A 20991-nucleotide genomic window follows, 5' to 3' on the forward strand; every position below is an offset into this window, starting at 1 on the left:
TCTGTCAGTCAATCGCTTTTAGCCTGAGTGACTGACCTCTTTATCAGTTCAAAAGCATGTGCCTCTCAATATGTCCATATACTGGTATACTGCATTTCCATATCGCACATTCATTCATTTTCCTTAAAATACTTATTTTGATGAAACCTGTGTGTACCCATTTTAGTTTACGTTAACGGATATCGATACAGGATTGGGATGAACTCTGTCTCCATTGTTTCATGGCACAGCTGCCCCGAGGTGACATGAAGAGAGCTCAGTGCTGCTTCATTCTTTATGACATGATACAGCACACAGCATCACTCTCTGTTCCCAGATTGTTAGTGACTTGGAGGCCACAGGCGAAGTCAGTGCATTTGCCCTAATTACAAATATATACTCCAGCACTGCATTCTGACAGTGCTATATTTCTTTACGGTAGCACTTTTAATTGAAATCCTTAGAAACTGATCGAGAGAAACACACTATGACAGCTCCTGTTTTTTTTTTCTTTACAACTGCGAAAGCTCACATATCGGAAATGCCATTAGCATAAGACACAGGAGATAGTTCGAAAGTGCAGACCCACCAAATATAACTGGAAGTCTCTGCAAGTCCAGGAACCCTTTGCACATTTCTTTTTTCGTGTTACATATTGTAACGCAACGGGGGCTCAGGCGGGCGCCCTTGCCGCATTAGGTCGGCCCCGCACCGTCGGGGGCTCGAACCCGGGTCTCCCGCGTCGCTCAGCAGGGACCCAGCCCGGTGAGCCAAAGAGAGATCTCTCCACAGCCCAGTAGCTGTAGTCCTGCTATCACAGGGAAGGGCGGCGACGTCACCTGCTCTGGTAAGCCGGCTCTTACAATATCATTTAATCTTGAACAGCCTGGATACAAGACTTTTGCAATTCTAATAAAGTCAGTGGATATTTTTTTTGACAACTTGAGGTGCACTGACGCCAAGGGATTAAGAGAGACACTTTTTTGTGTTGCCGATTTCCATATGGAAATCGTTAATTAAACAGTCAGTGCATTAGTCCTACCTCTGTCTCTTTTTTGCGGGAGCAAATCACCCTTTACTGGAAATTACTTCATCCTGTAAGAAAAAGGAAAGAGAACAAGAATAGAAGTCAGCAAATTCCTGAACTGTGTATGCACAACATGCATGCAGTACATACAGTATACATATTATGTACAGACTTGTTTGCCGACAGCCTCTGCACTTAAATCTTGTGCCACTGTCTCAAATAATCCGACCCCCACTCAGGAATAAACTAACCTCAATATATTACTGAAGACAGTGGGATTAGAGAGTAACTGTATCTCAACCTGACAGGTGAAAGTCACCTGCTACCCCCCTCTCTGTCAAGCGTCTCCCCTCAGCGAGGACACCAGGTGTAGCATTGGGTTAACCAGTTTTCTGAATATTTCAGCCCAGCTTAGCAATGATGCAAGGTGAATAATGCCAATTTACTTAGAATCAGTAATCCTACAATCTGATTGAAGGGAGGATTTTATGAGCCAATATGACCTTGGAGATCTTTGTATTAAAGCTCTGGATGCCTTTTTTGTAAGTCACGGTGCTGCACGCGTATTCAGAAGGGCAGTAAAATTAAGCCAGCTGTAACCCCTTCCTCTTCCTGCTTGTCCACCCCTGTCACTCCTGCGCCTTTAACACCAGAGACCGAGCTGCTCTTCTCTTTCAAAAGCAAACACTCGGAGCACGGCTATCTCAACACACGTCTTTCTAAAAATCAAATGCTTTTTCAAGCAAAGTTTAACAGCAAGTACTACTTTCACAAAATGAAAATGAAGAATACATACAGGTAAATAATATTCTATTACCCAGTGGCACAGCAGATTTTGGCTCTCAATGATTAAAACCTTCTGTCACCCAGATTTCAGCCTGAAAGGTGTGCCTTTTACCTACTGAAATACATTTTCCTGTGGCTGTTTCAGCACGATGACGACTCAGCCTCTGGATGCTGCACAAGAGGGTCTGACTCTTTTACTTTTTCGTAAATTCTCGGATTCTCTCCGAAGGGGTGAGGAACGAGCACGGGCTGTTTTTTCCCCCCTGATTGAGGGGCGGGTTTGATTTCTCTTCTGACATTTCAAAGCTCATCATCCCCAGCGCTCGCTTCTCCTTTAAAATAAGAGGTGGTGGTGGTGGTGGGGGGGGGTTACTGCCACCCCACCCCTTTAAATTGTCCAAGTGACAGCAGCTGAGTTTGCACAGCTGTTTGTAAAGTTTGGTAACCTTGAGAGAGCACAAGTAACCAAAAAAGTATTAATAATTCTAACCTGATCTTCCTACTTATTTTATATCTCCCCTCAGCAACCTAACTTCTACTCAGAAACAGTGCAGTTATTAATTCATGAGGCACTAATTAGTTCTTTGTTTAATTTTGTGTTAAACAGACTGACCGGAATGATAACGACTCGCGCTGTAGCGCTTCGGTCCCACGCCGCCCCCGTTTTTACAACAAGGGAGCAGCGTGCGACTAGCATGATGAACCCAATTCCCTTCTAAGTTGCACTTCATTAAGTCAAAATGTGACAAGGAGCTTAGAGGAAGAACTCACAGATTCAATCGTACATAACAATGTGGGCAAAGTAAGTTTGGATGTGGGAGCCGTAAATTCCAGCATGCATGTTGCTAATTTTCTATTTTTAACCCTTGGGGGCTTTTCTTTCATTTTCCTTTAATTGTTTTTTGTTCCAGGCTGCAGTATCCTCTCTTTAAATTACAGCCCCTATCAATCCCCCTGATCAAACCGTGTGCGCGCCAAATAAAAAAAAAAGGAACTTTTTCTCTGTGATACCTCAGCCTGTGTAAACACGCACATAATGAAACTCTACAATAATAGGAAAGAAACCCTACAATAACGAGATCGGCCCTTAAACAATCTTGCACGGTGTGTTCCGAGAACAGGTGAGACTGAAAGCACATTACAGCCGTGTATGTCATAGGCAGGAGAAATAAACAGCAAGAAGTCTACACACCCATGTGAATACATAAAATGGAAAAAAAATAATAAAATATTGGCTTTCTTACTTGAGAAACCTGCTAAACAGCACCAAAGCGTATAAAAACGCCTGTAAAACACAGGAATGTGTAAAGGTGTTGCTATTGTCCCATATTTGAAATAGTTTAGAAACAATAAGTGTACAAGCAGATTTATGGGAACAGTGCAGGGCATATTTGAAACATTTCTGCCTGGCATACCTTTGGCAGGCAGTTGTTTCGCTGGTAGTCAGAATCCTTCATTGTCACGATATCTTGAGTTGGCAAATATTCGGCCATTATACACTGAACATATCTGTTTGGTAGCTCCAGTTCAAAAACATATCTTACATAGTACGTTTAATAATAATAATAATAATAATAATAATAATAATAATAATAATAATAATAATAATAAATCGATAGAACCAGGTGTTCTATCATCATTTACACTCATCTAAAGACAAGTCAGAGTGCAATTTAATATTCAACTACTACATTTCCTGATAAAAAATTAAAAAATTAAAGTGAAAATAAAACCAGTCTTCAAATGAAACAAATTAAAAAAAAGGAATCACGAAATAAACAATTACCGCAAACACGTAAAGGTGTACAGAGGGAACGTAAACCAGCCAGACTGGTACGTTAGAATTGATTATTTTTGTTTAAAAAAAATCATTTCCAGCTTCCTTCTCGGGGCTGGGGATGACATCGCCTGGACTGTTTTGCATTCACTGGTGCTGATAAACAAACAAGGCTGTGAAAGTTCCATAAAGAAAGCGCAGTACTATGGCAGGCAGGTCAGTAATTAGAAACTATGTTTGCACAGTAATAATTTTAATATATTCATCAGGAAAAAAAACACATGCCTTGCATGATAATTCACTATCAAGGAATACCCCCAAGCTTGCTCCTAACCTTTGCAAAAAATGACAAGAGGAGTACAGAAAAACAGGTTTCTGTTTTCTTCCAAATGAAAAAATGTATGTACTAGACATCTTGACGGTCTACAGATATTGAAGAAGGAACTGTGAATGATCGGTTTGCATCACAGTCTTGAAAAATACATTTTCAAAAATGAAGTTCCCAATTAAAGATTTTAAAATTGTAAAATACTTTTACATCAAAGGACGTTCCAATTGGGGTAAACAGCCCAGAAAGGTTTGAGCTTTTTCTGACCCTTAGTGCATGCAGATGTAGGGGCTGATATACAGTATTACATGAACCTGTGCTGGTGTACAGAACACATTAAAACTTTACTGACTAAGACTTCTCTTTGGTCAATAAAACACAAAAATGAAATTTTCCATTACGGATGTCGAAAGTCAATGATGAAAGCACTGCGTGGTTTGCTGGTGTGTGCCGGAGTGGTGCTATGGAAATTTTTGCAAATCGTTTAAGGAAGCCCTGGCACACAAAATACCTGCCCCATCAAGATTTGTTTTTCAAAAAACGAGAGAAAGACACCTCACTGTCTTAAACACACTCACAGACCGCACACTCTGAGGCAGGTATGAAACAAACCCTATTGTCTCTAAAAAAGACCATGTACAAACACCTCAGACTGGTCTTAATATAATTTTATGCAGAAGCCCCTTTTAACAAAGTAATGTTAAACTAACGTGGTAAGCCCTGACCACACCTTATGCAAAACCTTGCATTCGTTAAACTTTTCTTTGTATCAGCAAACACGTCCAAATTCATTTACATGCCTTTATGTGATTCTCCAGACACGCATTTTTATTTACTTGTTATGTGCTTTAAATAAGCTTCTAAACAGCACTGTGGCACCAACAGTGCATGTCACCAGATTACCCCTCTCTGTTCACAAAAGCAAGCAAGGACCAACACCATGTTACATAAAAAATGAACTTCAAAAACGTAGTCCCCTCTTTGAGAATGAAGCTCCAGCCAGTCTACTGATTTCACCTGCCCGGTACATTGTGGTGCACAAAGAAAACACAACACAAACCCTCTAGTTTACTTGCCACACACCCAATTAAAACCCTCATTAATTATATGAATCTGAAGCAATACTATCAGAGTCCTTAAGACGAACGCCTTTTCCTACCGTGCCTTTTCAGTCAAGTGCTATGTGTCCTCTCCGAGTAACTTTTCGAATGGGGAAAGGGACAATGAAAAATTGAACATTTATTAAATACCACTGATTATGCATGTTTTGACAGAAGCTAGCAGGCCCTCTTTTTGGCTGTCAATTCTGCAGCCTATTCTCCTCTGCCTGTAAGAGAAGACAGCAAGGGTCTAGAGGGCAGCTGCCTTCTGAGCCAAATGCATCCCTCCTGCTCTAATTTTTGTTGTCCCCCTCTTTGAAATTTTGGGCCCACGCAGGAGCTAAGAATGGCTGGAGATGTGCAACAAGTGGCGGCGCCATGGAAACCGAGGTTTTCCCGAAAAAATATTCCTTTTTATCCCTTTTGAGGACCTGTCACCATGCTAAGCAAGCATCACACGACCCGGGGCCTAGCCGTGACAAAGCCTATTTTCTGCCTCATACTTGATTGATTAAAAAACTTTTTAGGAAAACCATGTTAAAGGACAAAAAAATGACACAGGGAAGAGAGGGCCGGGGGCAAGCCCCAACCAGACAGTTTCCCTGGTAATACCATGGGGAAAGGAAAGGGGGAGAGCAGGAGAAAAAAGCAGCACAATAATCTCCTAAAAGAAGGGTCAGCCCGAGCATGAAACTTGACAACAATAGCGATTAAGATGATTATAAAATAGCTAGTGACTGGGGAGGCCGGCTACAGATAGGAAGACATTCAGCAGTTCACATGTTCTCTTTTTTCTTTTCAAAGGGGACGCTGCTATTTCCCCTCTTTTTCTCCCTTTCTGCTTAATCGGGCTCCTTTAATAAAGCTGCTGACCTTGGTACATGACGGTGTAAAATTAAAAACAGGAGCTAGTCAATGGCACCAACCCCTTAAGTCAAAACAGCTGTGGCGAAGAAACGATTATCCTTATCTGTAAGAGTTACATATCCTAAAGGCTCCGATTCCCATACCCTTCTTTCGCTCGGGACATGACCATCAGATCATCACGACGTCACCTTCGATCCATCTTTTTGGGGGAAATCTGCGTTTTTCAAACATTTTTAAAAGCACCGGCATTTGTACAGGTTCTGCCACAGACATCTGGACAAGACCTGGCACGTTAAGATCTGAAAAAACAAGTCTTGGAGTTCCTCACCTCGTGTTGCTCTATGGTAAGGCTCAGGGGTAAATATGCCAATCAGCACCGATAATCTGCACACGGCTACTGGGAATGAATGTTTAATTATTTTGTGTCGGGAAGAGCACAGGCAGCAAATCCCCATTCCAGCTCTTTATAAAATGGGCCCAAGTGCAACAGGCTCGCTGTTTCACTTGTCTCACTGACCAGACGGACAAGCCATTTCATAACCAGTACACTTGCTGCAGCCAAGCAAATCTTTCTGAGAGAGAAATAAACCCTGAGTTTAGGGAAACACTGACGGACATCAAGTTGATTTGCAAAGAAAGACAGATGGATGCACAGACAGAGAGGTGGGTATATGAATGTTTTTTCTTAACTTCAAATCACAAATTCTCTGGGATTCTAGCTGAATGTGAAAGGAGGTTGAGTGTTGCTGCACAAAGAGGCTTCCTGGCTTCCCTAACTTTCAATTTCCCTGGTAAACATGGAGAAAATTAAAAGGTACCTTATTGTTTTAGAATGTTTTAATTAAACATGTGCCTGTATGCTGTCTCTAAATTAGAGAACGCCAAAAAAAACAACACAAGAAGGAACAGGATCAAGAAACCTGAATTTGTTTCCTGGTTATCTTCGAGGGAAATATCAGGTTTGGGGTTTAAGCTTTTATTTTATGATATAAAAAGTTCAATTTAGTTTTTCTGTCACATCTGCAACTAAATAGGATATATTTACAGAGAGGGCAGAGGACTGTGGAGCGTTATTATAGTACATGAAAAATTAGTATTCCAGATCTGGTGATTCTTTGCACAAAAAGACCCTTCAAATCCCTCCGGTAGAAATGTCAGAAGGAAAATGACGAAAATCTGCTTCTTGACAGGGAGTCATTTATATTTTAGCTTCGTTCCATTATCTTAACGAATCCATCATCAGCAGATGCAATATTAACAGCAGAAAATCAACTCATTAGATCCAGGGGGATTTAATCAAGATTGCAATCATGTATGCGGTTCCTGGAGAGTTTGATTTTTTTTTCTTTTTGGTCCTTTCCACATAATTGGCGCATCTCAGATCTTAATAAATTATTCTCAGTCTCAGATTGATGCCTTTTTTTCTCCCTCTCACACCAAGCACTCACTCGCTCCGACTAAAATATTTACCATAAACATTATTATGTCATGGGCACACAGTTTAAAATGGCCTTTAGCTAGCTTAGAGAAGTAATTGGCTTCTCTATTTCTCTCTCGTTTCCTCGTTAATTGCCAAATGATATTGCTAACAGTTTCCTGAGGAGGAAAAATGTGTTCTTTGGACAAGCTAGGGTTTTAGCCTGGCTTTCTGAACTGTATTGATTGGGATGTTATAGGCAGTTTGTTGCATTTGATCTCCCCAAACAAGCTCAGCTATCAGTGTACAAAGTCTCAGCATTTGATCTGGTAAATAGCCCATTACACGTTCAACAATGGCCATACAATAGCCTAGCTCTTCTTTATTGTAATAAAACAATCATGAGACTAGTAGGCTTTTATTTATTTTATTTATTTATTGTCCCAACAATGACCAGCCCTCGTAGTTATATTAACTTACAACAGCAGGCCAATAAAGTGAATATAAATGTAACACATTCTCACTTCACTGCAATTTTCAGAAAATGAAAAAAAATAAGATTTTCAGTTCTTCCTTTTAAAAACGACTAGATCTGTCACAGAACTCAATCAAGTCACACAATCACTTCAAAGCCTGTGTCAGCCGAACGCTAGATCAGCTCCTTGGGTTTAAGCTACAAAATCTCTTTCCAGTTACTTTTTTAAATTATTGTTTGACTGACATATATTCAAAAGGTAGCATCTCAACCACCTCATTTTATTTGAGACGTTTTTGAGCAGTTTCCCTTTCTGCAGGTCAGTTTCTGAACTGGTTTCTACATGTGCAAATGTGCCCCTCCTTCCAGGAGTGATCCTGTGTGCCCTGTGGCCATACATCACCAACTCCAATGCCCAGTAAAGTTCTGGCAAATTGGCTGGAATATCTACATTACTATTATACTAAACTGTGTAATTTCAAGATACCCGATCTACTTTTTCAACCTGCACCTTGTCAAAAAGTTATTAAATACAGTATATTAATAAGCATTTTATGCATTTTTAAAGTTCCTTTTAAATTTGTGTGTATATTTCACTCTATGCTTCCATATTCTTTTATGAATATATCTAGAAATAAAGCTAGTTCTAAAAAGCATGAATTGGAATACTGTCACCACACTGTGTGTATGAGGAAACCTCTGTGGTGCCTCAGGGGCACAAGCACCAAGAAAAAAGACTGACTGACCACCTTAACACCTTGCTCTTAAGTGGACACTGCCACCTACTTTGTAAGAACCAGCTAAACAAAAACACGAGTGTGATGAGCTCAGTGCTACCCCCACTAGGTTTTGAACATGGCTACACAGAGGCACATCTGGCTTCAGATCCACTCTACACCACTCTCCAGACAGAGGATAATTCCCCTATGTTAAATGGCCAGGCCTCACAGCACAAGTGTAAAAAGACGCAGTACCTGGTGAACTCTGACATGCAAGCTTAATATAAAGTAGTTGGAAACAAAAACTGGACAGAGGTGTCAAACTTAACTTTTTGACCAAACTATTAATGTTCAACTGTAGCATTTATTTATTTTTGCGGACATATTGATGAATAATTAAATAAAGATCCTTCATCTGTGAATTCTGGGTTATTTTTTCAATGACATTTAACACTATGTTTATTTTAATATGTGCAAAAAGCATAAGACAATGTCCCAGAAAATGCTTTCAGTTTAAATAAAGCTGTAACATAGGTGGAACAGCTCTAAAAAGGGGCGAGATGCATTCTCACACATTGAACAATGAATAAAAAAGGAAATCAAAGTGTAGCAAAAGGAATTGAAAAGCTGAATTTCTGCTTGTGCTCCAGTGCAATTAGAATATATTAGCATTTTTATGTCTCTAAAGTTGTAGAGCTTTTCAAACTGTAATGAGTCAATGTGCAGTTACATGTACACATATGAAAATCAACGCATTCTCAGAATTCCTAACCTTCCAGCTGATAACAACAACCTCTGTTCTCAGAGCACTTGTAACCTTGGAAGAGTGCTGTATATTTACTGATAGTTTACAGTGAGCTCTAAACTCAAGTAAATCATCTTTTCAGCATTGAACAACTGGGGATCATCAAGATTCTGATTAGAATGAGGGTTAAATGTCCAGGATTGCAAAGATCCACCTCAGCCTTTATCCCAAACGTAGGTCAAGCCATCTAGCAGAGAATTAAAGTGTACTGGAATGGTTCAGGGATGCTCAGGTGTCTCGAGCACTGCCGTTTGCTTGCTGATATTTCTTCAGCAAGATGTAGTTGCAAGTGGTTCGCAAACACACCCCGCCCAAAGAACAACAATGTTCATGACTCTTCCCCAGGACCCCAAACTACAAACAGCAGCCATGCCAGCGGATCAGCTCCCTGGTTAATCGGACACTGTGCCGCCTCGCAGGAGGGGAGCCCCTCTGTACAGGTTTCACACAAGAGTGTAATACAGTATACTGCTCTCACACTGAGCATAGCCAGCCATTCTCCCTTTCATGCTTTTCAGGCAGTTTCATAAAAAAAACAGGAGAACCACTCTATTGCAGTCTGGCTGTGAAGCACAGACCCACAATAACTTGAATTTGCGTGGTTGCTTCTTAGCGGAATTAAACTGAATAAGGAGCAGAAGCTATAACAATGATGGCAATTCTAATCTGTCATTCTGTTTGAGGTCATCGCTGTGTATGCATACACACAAGAACATACTGAGTGAGGACAGGCAGACCTACCAAACCACATTTGCTGCAAACTGAGCCTCAGAAATGTCTCTGGCGGGTCCCTCTTCCCTTGTCACCTACTTCACTTCCTGCACTGACAGGATTAACTCCCAACATGTTCTACAAGCTCCAAAAGTGTAAAAACTGTGGAAGAGCCCTTTAATCTGCCTTTGTAACAAAGCCTTTTGTACAAGCCCTATCCTGACCTTGTCACTCCGAGTTACACTTCCTGTCTATCCTACAATATAAAGCCTTCACTGCCCTTTTTTCGCTCTCTCTCTCTGTGAGTGTAACAGCAGCAAATGCTGAACTAATCCCTGTCTCTGAGATTTCCAATTGTAAATCTGGGCCCTCAGTAAACCAATCTCTGAGTTTTTTATCTTGATTTATTAGATTATCAGACCTGCTAGGCCCCTGCCTGATTCCATGCTACACCTACTAATCCTAATCGGAGTAGACATGTATTAGCCTGGTTAAATGGGAACTAAACTGCAACTGCGTCCAATTCTCAGAGCAAGGACAGCTACAGGCTTGTCAACTCTGCATTGTGATATTGTGGCTTTTTTCCCCAAAAACTAAAACTTCAATCATCAAATTAAATACGAGTGCACTACACCCACCCCCCCCCACACACACACACATCTACCCAAGGATCTTCCAGTCACCCCCTATTTTTTCAAGTTTACTCCACTTGTCAGGCAAGAAAGGTCTATTCCCTTTGCTCAGGAATGATTAGTAATGCAACATAAATAAAAGTCCCGTCGCTGCTAATTCTTGCCTTGGCTAACTTAATCCCTTTTAAAAAAAAATATATATATATATAATCTGCAGGTTTTCTTGTGGCAAAATATTATACTCTAGGAAATCACAGCCTGTACACAGAGAAAGACACAGAACAGGGGGTACAATACCGAAGTCCTGAGTAAATGACCAAATTGCTCTACACAAACAAGTTTGTGTTACAGAATTATACATAGTTTCATAGTCTATATATACACACACGTTCTACCTATAGCATCTGAATTAGCAAAAAGGAGCTGGAATAAAGCCATATGACATATGAGGACATACCCCAGTAACATTTAAGAAGCGACAGCTTCTGGGCTAAGGGGGCTGGCAGCTGTTGTGCTAGTGTAACAAGAACAGCAGCAAGGAAAAATGAACAGGGTGGCGTAAGGCAGTGCTTATATATGGATCTTGCGCAGAGTCTTTACAGAATTCCATCTCTGTCAATTGGGAATAAAGTGCCAAATTCCCCCCAAAAAGTGGAGAAAAAACCCCAAAACTGATCCGGGATACAACAAAATGTAACCTTTGATTTTAAATCAAATCTCACCAACCCGACAATCTCCAGATTTTGGACCACGTGGCAGAAAGTCAAATCATATCAGAGTTTAATGGCTGAAGCCCAGAGGTCAGCAGAAAAAAGCTTCAAAGAACTTTTGGAAAAACCTCCAAGGACATTATCAATTTTAAGAACATGCAACAAATGCTAGGTAATATCAAAATTAAACACTGCAATCCCTCCTCCTAATGCCTGTAGAATAGTGTGCAGCCTTTGCCCTGGGCTGTCAGTGAAGGTGACAGAGTAATAAAAAGTGGCACTCTCTCTGACCGAGGTCCGAACCCCCGGAGCTGGCTGGGAGAGACGCGACAGCAGTGCCTGCTCTCTGAGCGCGTCTGCGTGCTCCTGAAAACGAGACACAAGCGAAGGATTTCAACAGGCTTCCCAGTGCTGTGCTTCTGAGTGTCCGCCCTGCTCCCTGCTCCCTGCTCCCTGTGCCCCGGCTGCATTCAGCACTTGTATCTCTGCAGCTGTCTGGTTCCGCACTGATGCCTCCTTCTAAAGTTGCAGGTTTGCAGGAAAATAAAAAAAGGAGGTATTAAAACTTGATGAAGCTCTTAAAAGAAAATGCTGTCTATTTTCCAACTGTCCTTACAGACTGGTCTGAAAATGCACCCTCCCCCCAGCTAAATGCCATGTTTACAACTCAGAATACACTTGCTAACGGATATTTATTTCCAAAACAATCTCTTGGCAGGATCCCGATCCAAAGCATATCCCTTTCCCTGGCTTCTGGAATTTTTTTTGGAGTGAGAAATATTTCACTGGCCTATCGGTTTACTTGTATCATGCCTTTCATATGCAGGAAATCTCCCCATGTAGGGACATTATGGATTCCCTCATGGCTACGGCCCTTTCAAAATCCACATCCAGTAAATATAAACTGCAGCTCTGCCAGCGTTTTCCAAGAGTGCAGCCCGCACAGCACGGGATATAATAAAAACACACGGAAAAGGGGACAAAGACTGGCCTCTCCTTTCTCTTCGATTTTTCAGGTTAAGAACAACAAAATTCCACCTTGTGACCTAAAATCTCTGATAACTGGGTTTGTGGGTTGAAATGCTTCAAGTCTGGATGCTATAAGTAAACAGTAAAAAAAAGACAATAACTGTGCATCATTCCTCTAACCTGGGAAATCTGTGTGTCTCTTTCAGAGCTCTGGCATTATCACACAGTAAAAAAATCTCAAGGCAGCCGAAGTGCTACAAAAAGAGAGAGATAATACCCTCTCCTAAACCAGCATGGTTTTAAATATTCCATTTAGGGTAACTTGAGATTGCAATAATAACAGTCTTGGTATTATACCTTGTGAACTATTTTAGCCTTTAAGAAAGAGGCTCTAAATCTTACCAACTATACAAGAGGAGGTTTTGGTAAGACACTGTGGTTACAATTCAATACCTTACCTCATGTTACACAGATGTAGTTAACGTGGCTGCGATTCCAAATTCACCTTGAGAAAGCAACTCACAAAGCAAAACATTTCTTATATGTGTATATGCGCATGCCTTCTTGATGAAAACTTCACCGGTGAACTCAAAGATGCTGAGCGGTTCAACTTCTTTGGTGCAGCTTGTTTACATCGCCATTGCCGGTACGATGGCAGTTTTCTGGACTTCCAGGCGCATGCAGTAGGTGAGGCACTGCACTGGCTCCCTCCGGCCCGAGCTCGTGTCCAAGGGCCCTTCAGCCCTCAGTAATAGCCACTTAAACAGCGCACTGCCATGAGCCAGGACTGAAGCAATAATGCAACAAGAGTGCATCTCTCCACTTAGGTTTTTATCTCATCAAGAGCTCCCCGAGACGCTAATAACACAACGTTTAAGCCTGAATTAAGGCTGGTTATGCAAATAAAACTACCTGCAAACAACATGGTAGCCAGAGGGCAAATTAGTCATGTTTTCGCCTGAACACTGGCAGGCCCCAGATGCTGCAGAATACGCCACTGCCATCATTTCCACATTTACTGTGCAGTGAAAAGGACACAAAGGTCTCGAATATGGGTGCTTCACAACTCTTTAGGATTAATAAGACAATCTAGTTCTATTGTATTAAAAGGCTTGATGGGCCGAATGACCTTCTCTTGTTTTGTTACCTTTCTTGTGTTCTTATGGTTTTGAATCCTGAATCTTGAATCCTGGGCTTAACTACACTTGACACTGCCTTCGCAAAACTTTTATACATCGCAGTCTGCTTCCATGACAGTGATGTATAAGGGAGCAACGTTTTGTTGGACATCTCCTTCTGGTTCTCTGACTCACACAGCTCAGTCCTTCCAGTACAGTGGAGGCCCTTCCCCAGAAGCCTCTAGGAGCCCCTTTTCACAGCATGTTTGCAGCCAAATTGAAAAAATGCTGCTCTTGTTTGACACAAGGGAGGGAACCCCCCCATCCCCACCCCAGGAGCTCCTGCTGGTCTGGTACAGAGTTCTTTAAAAAAACAGGGCACTCACAAATCCTGAAATCTTGAAAAAATGTTATGTCAACTTTTTAAAGATTTTTACCTTTAGAATTGGTTGTGATGATGAAGATGTTGCACACAAGGACATATCCATAAAACACTCACCACCATGCCTGGCATACAGATGCTTCTTCCTGCCTCTGAGTTTTGCCCACTTTAACAACTTCATTAATCGTGTTGGGATTCCCTTACAGAGTCTGTAGCTGCACTTCAACTTCTCTCAGAGCCTCACCTACAGCGAGGGCTTGCTTTAATGACAAGTGTCACGGGTACATATAATGTATATATATATAATAATATAATGTTTCTTTATTAGCCCTATACAATTTCAAGCATTAGGAATTCATCTTTTCGCATACCCCAGCTTTTCTCCAAGGAGACACAGACACACAGACAGGGAGAGAAGCTTGGGGTCAGAGCGCAGGGTCTGCCATTGTACGGCGCCCCTGGAGCAGTTGGGGTTAAGGGCCTTGCTCAGGGGCCCAACGGAGTAGGATTCCTCTGCCGGCCGCGGGATTTGAATCGGCAACCTTCCAGTCACAGGCGCAGATCCTGAGCCACAGAGCCACCGCTCCATTGTACAGTGCAATGTCTTCCTTTTCAAAGGCTGAAACTGTTTCACAAGCTCATCAAGCAGTGCTTTTAACAGAAGCAGCAAATCTTTTACACTCCAAATACTGAAAAAGGATAATTTGGGAATTCAGGGCTATCTAGGAACGGAAATCAGCAGTTGTTCTTTACGAAGTCAGGTGTACAGTAGTTAATTTTATGATAAAACAAGGGCAAGCAGAACAATTCAGAGAGAAAAAAAAGACTTAAAACAGAAAAAGGAAAAAGAAGACATCAACTCCTAATTTGGAAAGATAACAAAAACAATAGCACAAGCATCTGGTTAATACCATAAAAGGTAAGAGGAGGTTAAAAGGAGTCAATGGAGGCTAAAGAGACAGCAGGTCTGCTGCTGACAGAAAGAGTGGCGCGGGACCTCAGTTCAGGCCTTCTGGAAACCACATCAAACAGGCCATGGAGAGCAGCCAAGGCCCAGCACAACCAACTGCTCCAGGGAGAGCCGCGGCGGAGCTTCAGGCGAGAGGAAACACAGAGCCCAGCCAGCACCGGAGACCGGGCCCGGGCTGGGCCGAGCGGCGCTCCCACACTCCCAGCCAGGCCGGGGCTGCCAGGTGCGAACAGCTGTTGAGATCCCCAACGCATGTACTACAGCGCACCCCACCTCACCCTTTGACGACACATCCAAGCAGGCATGGCCTGCCCTGCCCCACTCAGATGCTTTTTTTACTTCCCCCTTTTATTTAAAATAAACCTCTTTTGAATGCAGGGCTATCACAACTGAACACCCAGGAGCGAACCGCGAAATCAAAGCAGAGAGTCGCTGGGGAGCTGTCTTGTTTTGTTGCATGGTAGAAGCATACTGTACTGTACCTAGTGGCTGACAAATGGAAGGGTGTATACAGCACAAGAAATTAAAAAGCTACAAAATATTACAGGTGATTAAAAAAGCATAAAAGGAAATCAATCCTCTCTAAAAGCTGGCCCTTTCTCCTCATCTTTCATGGCATTCTGGAACAATACTAGAACTGCACACAAGGATACAGTATATTATAGTATAGGATAATAAAGGCCTGAAACTTGTCAACCAGGAAATACATTTACAAACAGAAAACTAGTTTTATTTGTATACTACAATACTATGCCATATAGAATAATGACATATTTGGTGAGCCCAGAGCTGTAACTTTCCTCAGCTCTATTAAACACATGCATGCTGTAGTTCTAAGTAGCAGCCTTCCTCAGTCCTGGCGGGATTAACCACCCAGAACACTTACTGTTCCAGTCAATCAGGTGCTGCAATCAATCCATGAATAAAAGCAGCACTTTCTAGACTATCAGAAAATAAGCCACTTGTGTTAAAGGAGCACCTGACTCAGTCCAGTTACACTGTGTTCTATATTTGTGTCTGAGTAATCTAGCCAGGCGGCAATCTTTTCCACTTTCTTGCAAATTTATCACTAGACTGAAAGGCTGGTGCCAGATCCTAAGTGCCTCACCCCTTTAAATTAAACAGTGGCATTTCTGATAAAGTCACTAAATTCCTTATCTTGCTGTCCTGCTGAGCATTTAAAGGCAGAGTGTCCACTTTCGCCAAAAGAAGGTATAAGATGATCTTTATTTTCTGATTCAGAAGGAAAACAACTCGGTAAGAATGTTAGAAGAGTAACTGTACAAAAGTTACTGTCTTTGTTGCTGCTTGTTAATGTACTGTATAAAAGCACCATCACATTGTTCTCTAGAAGACAGGAATGTAAATACTGAGTACTGCACCAATCTCCCGCCTGTTGCATCAGGTGAAGGATATCATTCTGATTATTCTCACAGCAGTTATTGCCGATACACTGCCAATTCCTTTAAAAATAAACTGTGCCTGGTCTACTGCTGTGCCTTGCAGGACATACTTAATTGTCATTGAATGACAGCAGTCTAAAGACTTAACACATCCTGTGATCAATTCTAACATCAGGCTGTGCCTCAGTGGCTGACTTTCCATTGTAGTGATGAAAATTGTAATGTTAGCTTTTTCAATGACATTGCAATGAAATGCTATATAGCTTTATCTACACCACTCTATGAAATATGATCAGCTGTAGCTTTGTATGTTAGCCTTTCAGTGCTGTTCACAAAAGCCAATTTCCAAATAGCAACCGCTTGTTGTTTTGACTGCACAGTTCTTAGGAGGTAACCAACAGATATCAGATCAGTATTGCAATGTACAAAGAAACCCAAATTTTAACCATCTTGTGCTTTGGAAGCAACTAATAAATAAGGAAACCTGAAGAGCATTTTTGAACAGAAGTCCATTTGCAGAACAATTTTATCTCACAAAAAGGGCGCAAGTGATCTGATAAGACCTTTTTTTAAAGATGCAGACAATTCTGAGACAATTTAATGCTGGTGACCAAATAAACTCTTGAGTCACAGAAGAAAACCTATGAATGAAATAAGCTTAAGTGTGTTGATTCTAATTTACATTATTACATTACATAAATTAGCATCTGGTGTTTTCTATGGTTTAAACCATTAATAACTGTTATATATTGAAAGATAAACCTGTTTTTCTTCTAAGAGGATGTTAAATGTATTAGTGCTGAACTGGAAAAACCCCTTTCCAATAAACATTTATGTCTTTTTGATAAAAGATGGCCTGGGATCTTATATTTTACAAACAAAAGCCTACCACTCTTGGACGTACTGCAAAGCAAACACTGTACTCTCCCACAAAGAAAGCCTTCTGCTGAAAAACACCTCTCTCAAAGTGAAACTAATCAAGACTGCAGTGATTTGAAAATGTGAATGGGGAGAAAAACGCTGAAACAGCAATACAGAAACAGACTTTTTTCACTGCATCTGATATTATTTAAGCTTGAATCTTAAAATATTTTTAACCTTAATGTTGCTTCACAGTATTGTATAAATAACTGAGCCTACACTGGGTCCTGTTTTTTTTAGCAAGAGTATTGTGGGTAGAGAGGCAGTTCAGGGCTAAGGTTATTTTTTTCTATCTGCAGGCCCACAGTCACAGTGGCTTGTCAATAAATTTCTTGTTCACTTGCTTTCTGTTAGAGATTCATTACCTAATATGGGACCGCCTGCTTTCTGGGTTATTTCGAGTGTGTGTGATAATACTTTCACTCTCTCTCTCTCTGCATGTGTGGATGCCTGGGCAGGCTGGCCCAGAGAGCTGTAGATTTGTCAGCAGCACCCACCAGCGTGAACCTATAGGATCCAAAAAAACAGTGGGATGTAGAAGTTAAAAAATGTGCAAGCATGTGGTAGCATTAGTACCGCTCAGCGTATCAGTCTGGTAAACAGATCACAGTACAACAAGGGCTCCTTCTCAATAGTACTGGAGGTGCTTTCAGGCAACATTTTGGAGTGAGCTGTACAGGATTTTGCCTGATGTATTGCTCTATGAAGCATGGCACAGTAGCTCCAAACCTGCATGGTAATTGGAGTTTTCTTTAAACATGTACAGTAGGTCTACCTTTCTATTTTGCTTTATGGGGAGGAAGCTTCAGTACACATCAAAGTCATAGCCCTGAGCAGTCTGCAAGATCTCAGGTGGTATTACATTTATTTAAATCATAGCTCAGCACAGCTTTTATTGCATCATCCCTGCCTCTTAAAACACTCAGCAGGTTAACAGAAATGCGTTCTTTACAGGTGTGTTAACATACTCAGAAGTCATGCTCCTTTTTTTTGCTGTTTCTCCGCGAAGGGAAGAAATGACGGCACTTTATTTTTTCATCTGAACACTGGTGTCAGAACTGTTCAAAACCTTGAAAACTTTTAGCCTTGACTTATTCAAGTCTGCCTTAAATAATCCTAGAAAGACAAAAACTAAGTAGAATCAGGGGAATAGATTAAGACGTGAAGCTAACCTTCACACTATATTTAAAAAGTTTGCCTTCTGATGCCAAAACTTGCTTTTACCTCTTTTTTGTTCTTTTCAGTGTTGCCCTCCTTTGCCCTTCTGTTGTTTTTAATCTAATTTTGATACGGCTCAATATGACTTCCTACATTGGGCTCTGCGGGAATGCAGTCATTGTTTGTCTTTTTTTTTTGAGGAATGAGATTAATACAGAATGTTCCTTTACAGAAGGTCACAAAACTCATTAAAAAAAGCTAAAAAAATGTAGAATAAAACTGAAAACAAGCATTAACCCTCCCCTCTCCTAGCCCCCGCAGTAAATTCTCCTCAATGGCAGGAGGCAGAGGTACTGTAAAAAACAAGAAAGCAGTGACTAACTACTGTTTGCAGTCAATGCAACACTTCAGCTTTCACGCTCACCCAACATTGTAAGCACTCACAGCTTCCCCTGTTTATTTATCTGTTAGAAGATATCTGTGCAGCAAAACACTTTGATTATTTGGAGAAGACACAAATATATTTCCTGTACAATTAAAAGGAGCTCTTTGCAGGTTGTTTGTCTAGTATCTGACCCACGATATCTCCAGTGTAATATAGCCTTTGCAGATAGGCATACCACTTTCTAGCTACGGAAAATGGTATGAAAAGGAGATATGGGAAATGGAAAAGGAGATCTGATTGATCTGTAAGTGGTCAGCACTAGAATACTCTTCACCATATTGCAGTGACTAAATCTAACCAAACTACATTTATATGGCAATTCACGTGTATAGAAAACCAGTCTTTGAAAATCTTGGTCTTCATGGCCATCAGGATAAACATGCTCTTTTCATTTGTACAACATTTCCAACTTTTCCTTCAAAGATCCTGACTTCTTCTACAGGAAGACTGGCTCCTGTTCATCACTGCAGTCTCACTAGAAGCTCCTTAAAAAGGCACATTCCGCTGAAAAACACACAATCTGTCTTGTGAAACAAAGTGATGAGATTTTACCACTGTCCTCTTATCTAGGGCAATACTGAGGAAAAGTTAAATAATAATCAAACACAATCCCTGACCTCTTTTTGCTTTCTGATTTTAAAGAGGAAACTGAAACTATAAGAACTCCGGATTGCCTTATGTCTGAGATTTCCTGAATTGTCCCTTTTTTTGTCTTTTTGTCTTTCCCCGTCTCGGCTGTGCCCATGCACTCACTCACATCACCTTCAGAATATTCACAGAAATATGCCAGAAAGCAAAGCAAACAGCAACTGTGAAAAGAAGACAGCCAGAAAAACAACTAGCAAGAAAAAAAAAACAGAAATGAAAGCTCATATTTCTGACTGTCCTCCTTAAATCATCCCCACGCCCTCTTGACAAGTGGTCAGAAGCTAGAATGAGCTCAAACATTTTAAAGAAGGAAAGGAAAAGCATTACTCCGGGCACTCATGGTTCCCAAAATTATTATTTTACATAAAACCCCTCACCCTAGCATTTTAAACAGCAAACGATGAAATTTTGGACAGTAAAAAACTCATTCTCTGCCTTTGGGTTTAGATGTCATGCGTGTTAGAATTTACAAGTAACCAAATATGTCAGATGGGCCAAATGTCCTTCTCTCATTTGTAACCCTTCTTACATTCCTGTGTTCTTCCTTCTGCAACACAGCCACCACGCCCTCTCTCCATGTCCCTGTTAAGACTGTCATCTCAATTCAATTTTGCTGCACTTAGAAGGAAAAATTATTATTTTTTTAAGTTTAGCTGCTTGGAAAAGTGTTTTCAATACAGAACTCTTAAAATAACTTGAGAAACTTCTACACTGTTAATGGAGAGGACAGAGCTCAGAAGAGGAGCGAGCAGCAGCAGAATCTTAAGATTCTTCCACTGGGACAACTTCTGCATTTGGCAGCAAAACGAATTCAGTAGTGTTATTTCAAGTTTAGAAGTGGCATGTGGATCAAAATGTCAAAACAGTTGCGTTAGGTTTTAAAAAAAGAAACTAAACTTAATACTTAGGAAAGGGGGTGCTGACTAATAATAATGACAATAAAATGTTGCAGGCGAGCTCTATTAGTTACAGTTTTAAAACCCTTTAAGCTTCTGCATAAACCTGATATAAAAAGAATCTTAATTTTAAAATCGTGCTAAACAATTTTATGTGTACAAATGTAACACTAACAACACACAGAAAAACAAGGTTAAACTAATTGAAAGCGATATCAGTCTGAATAAATTGTTTTTTTTACAAAATAAAAAAAAAACATTCAAGGGCACATACTTAACTTTCTAAAAAGAAAATACAGGATTTTAAAGTATTGTATAGCCTTTAAATTCTCACAGTTTTCACAAGGTTCATCAAGTCCAATAATCCTATTCACTTTATCTAATTTCTCTTGGTGAAATAATAGGACTGGCAGGACCGAGTCTGAAATAAATTAGTGTAGTGTACTCAACTCAACAATTTCCAAGGACTGTTAGTAGTTGATGCAGAAGTAGAGCAATAACTTACACTTCATTGTAATTTTGAAAAATGTAACATATAACATTACATGATCCTCCCATCTAGATGGCGAATTCTGAAGCAACCTGAACACTCTAAACTAAAATTACATAAAATAACAATAAAACCAAATGTACCACTTAGAGAATTTTAAAATTTCTAAGAAAAGAGCTCCTGTTGCGCTAATCCTGCTCTAAAGCTTTAACATATGGGCTTTCATTTGTGAGGGAGGCACACACTGACAGTTTTCTC

The 20991-nt window shown here is 40.7% G+C and overlaps 1 protein-coding gene across 4 annotated transcripts in view; it reads right to left on the reverse strand.

The window, feature by feature from the left end:
* casz1 (castor zinc finger 1) overlaps positions 1-20991 on the reverse strand; it is a 243477-nt gene that overhangs the window by 120811 nt on the left and 101675 nt on the right. For all 4 annotated transcript variants that reach the window (XM_088617342.1, XM_088617339.1, XM_088617340.1 and 1 more), the window contains one exon: positions 1022-1074. The gene's annotated coding sequence lies outside the window, so the exon portion shown is untranslated. The remainder of the gene's footprint in view (positions 1-1021; positions 1075-20991) is intronic.

The sequence above is a fragment of the Lepisosteus platostomus genome, chromosome 23 (genome assembly GCF_059453375.1).
Source record: "Lepisosteus platostomus isolate fLepPlt1 chromosome 23, fLepPlt1.hap1, whole genome shotgun sequence".
NCBI lineage: Eukaryota > Metazoa > Chordata > Actinopteri > Semionotiformes > Lepisosteidae > Lepisosteus > Lepisosteus platostomus.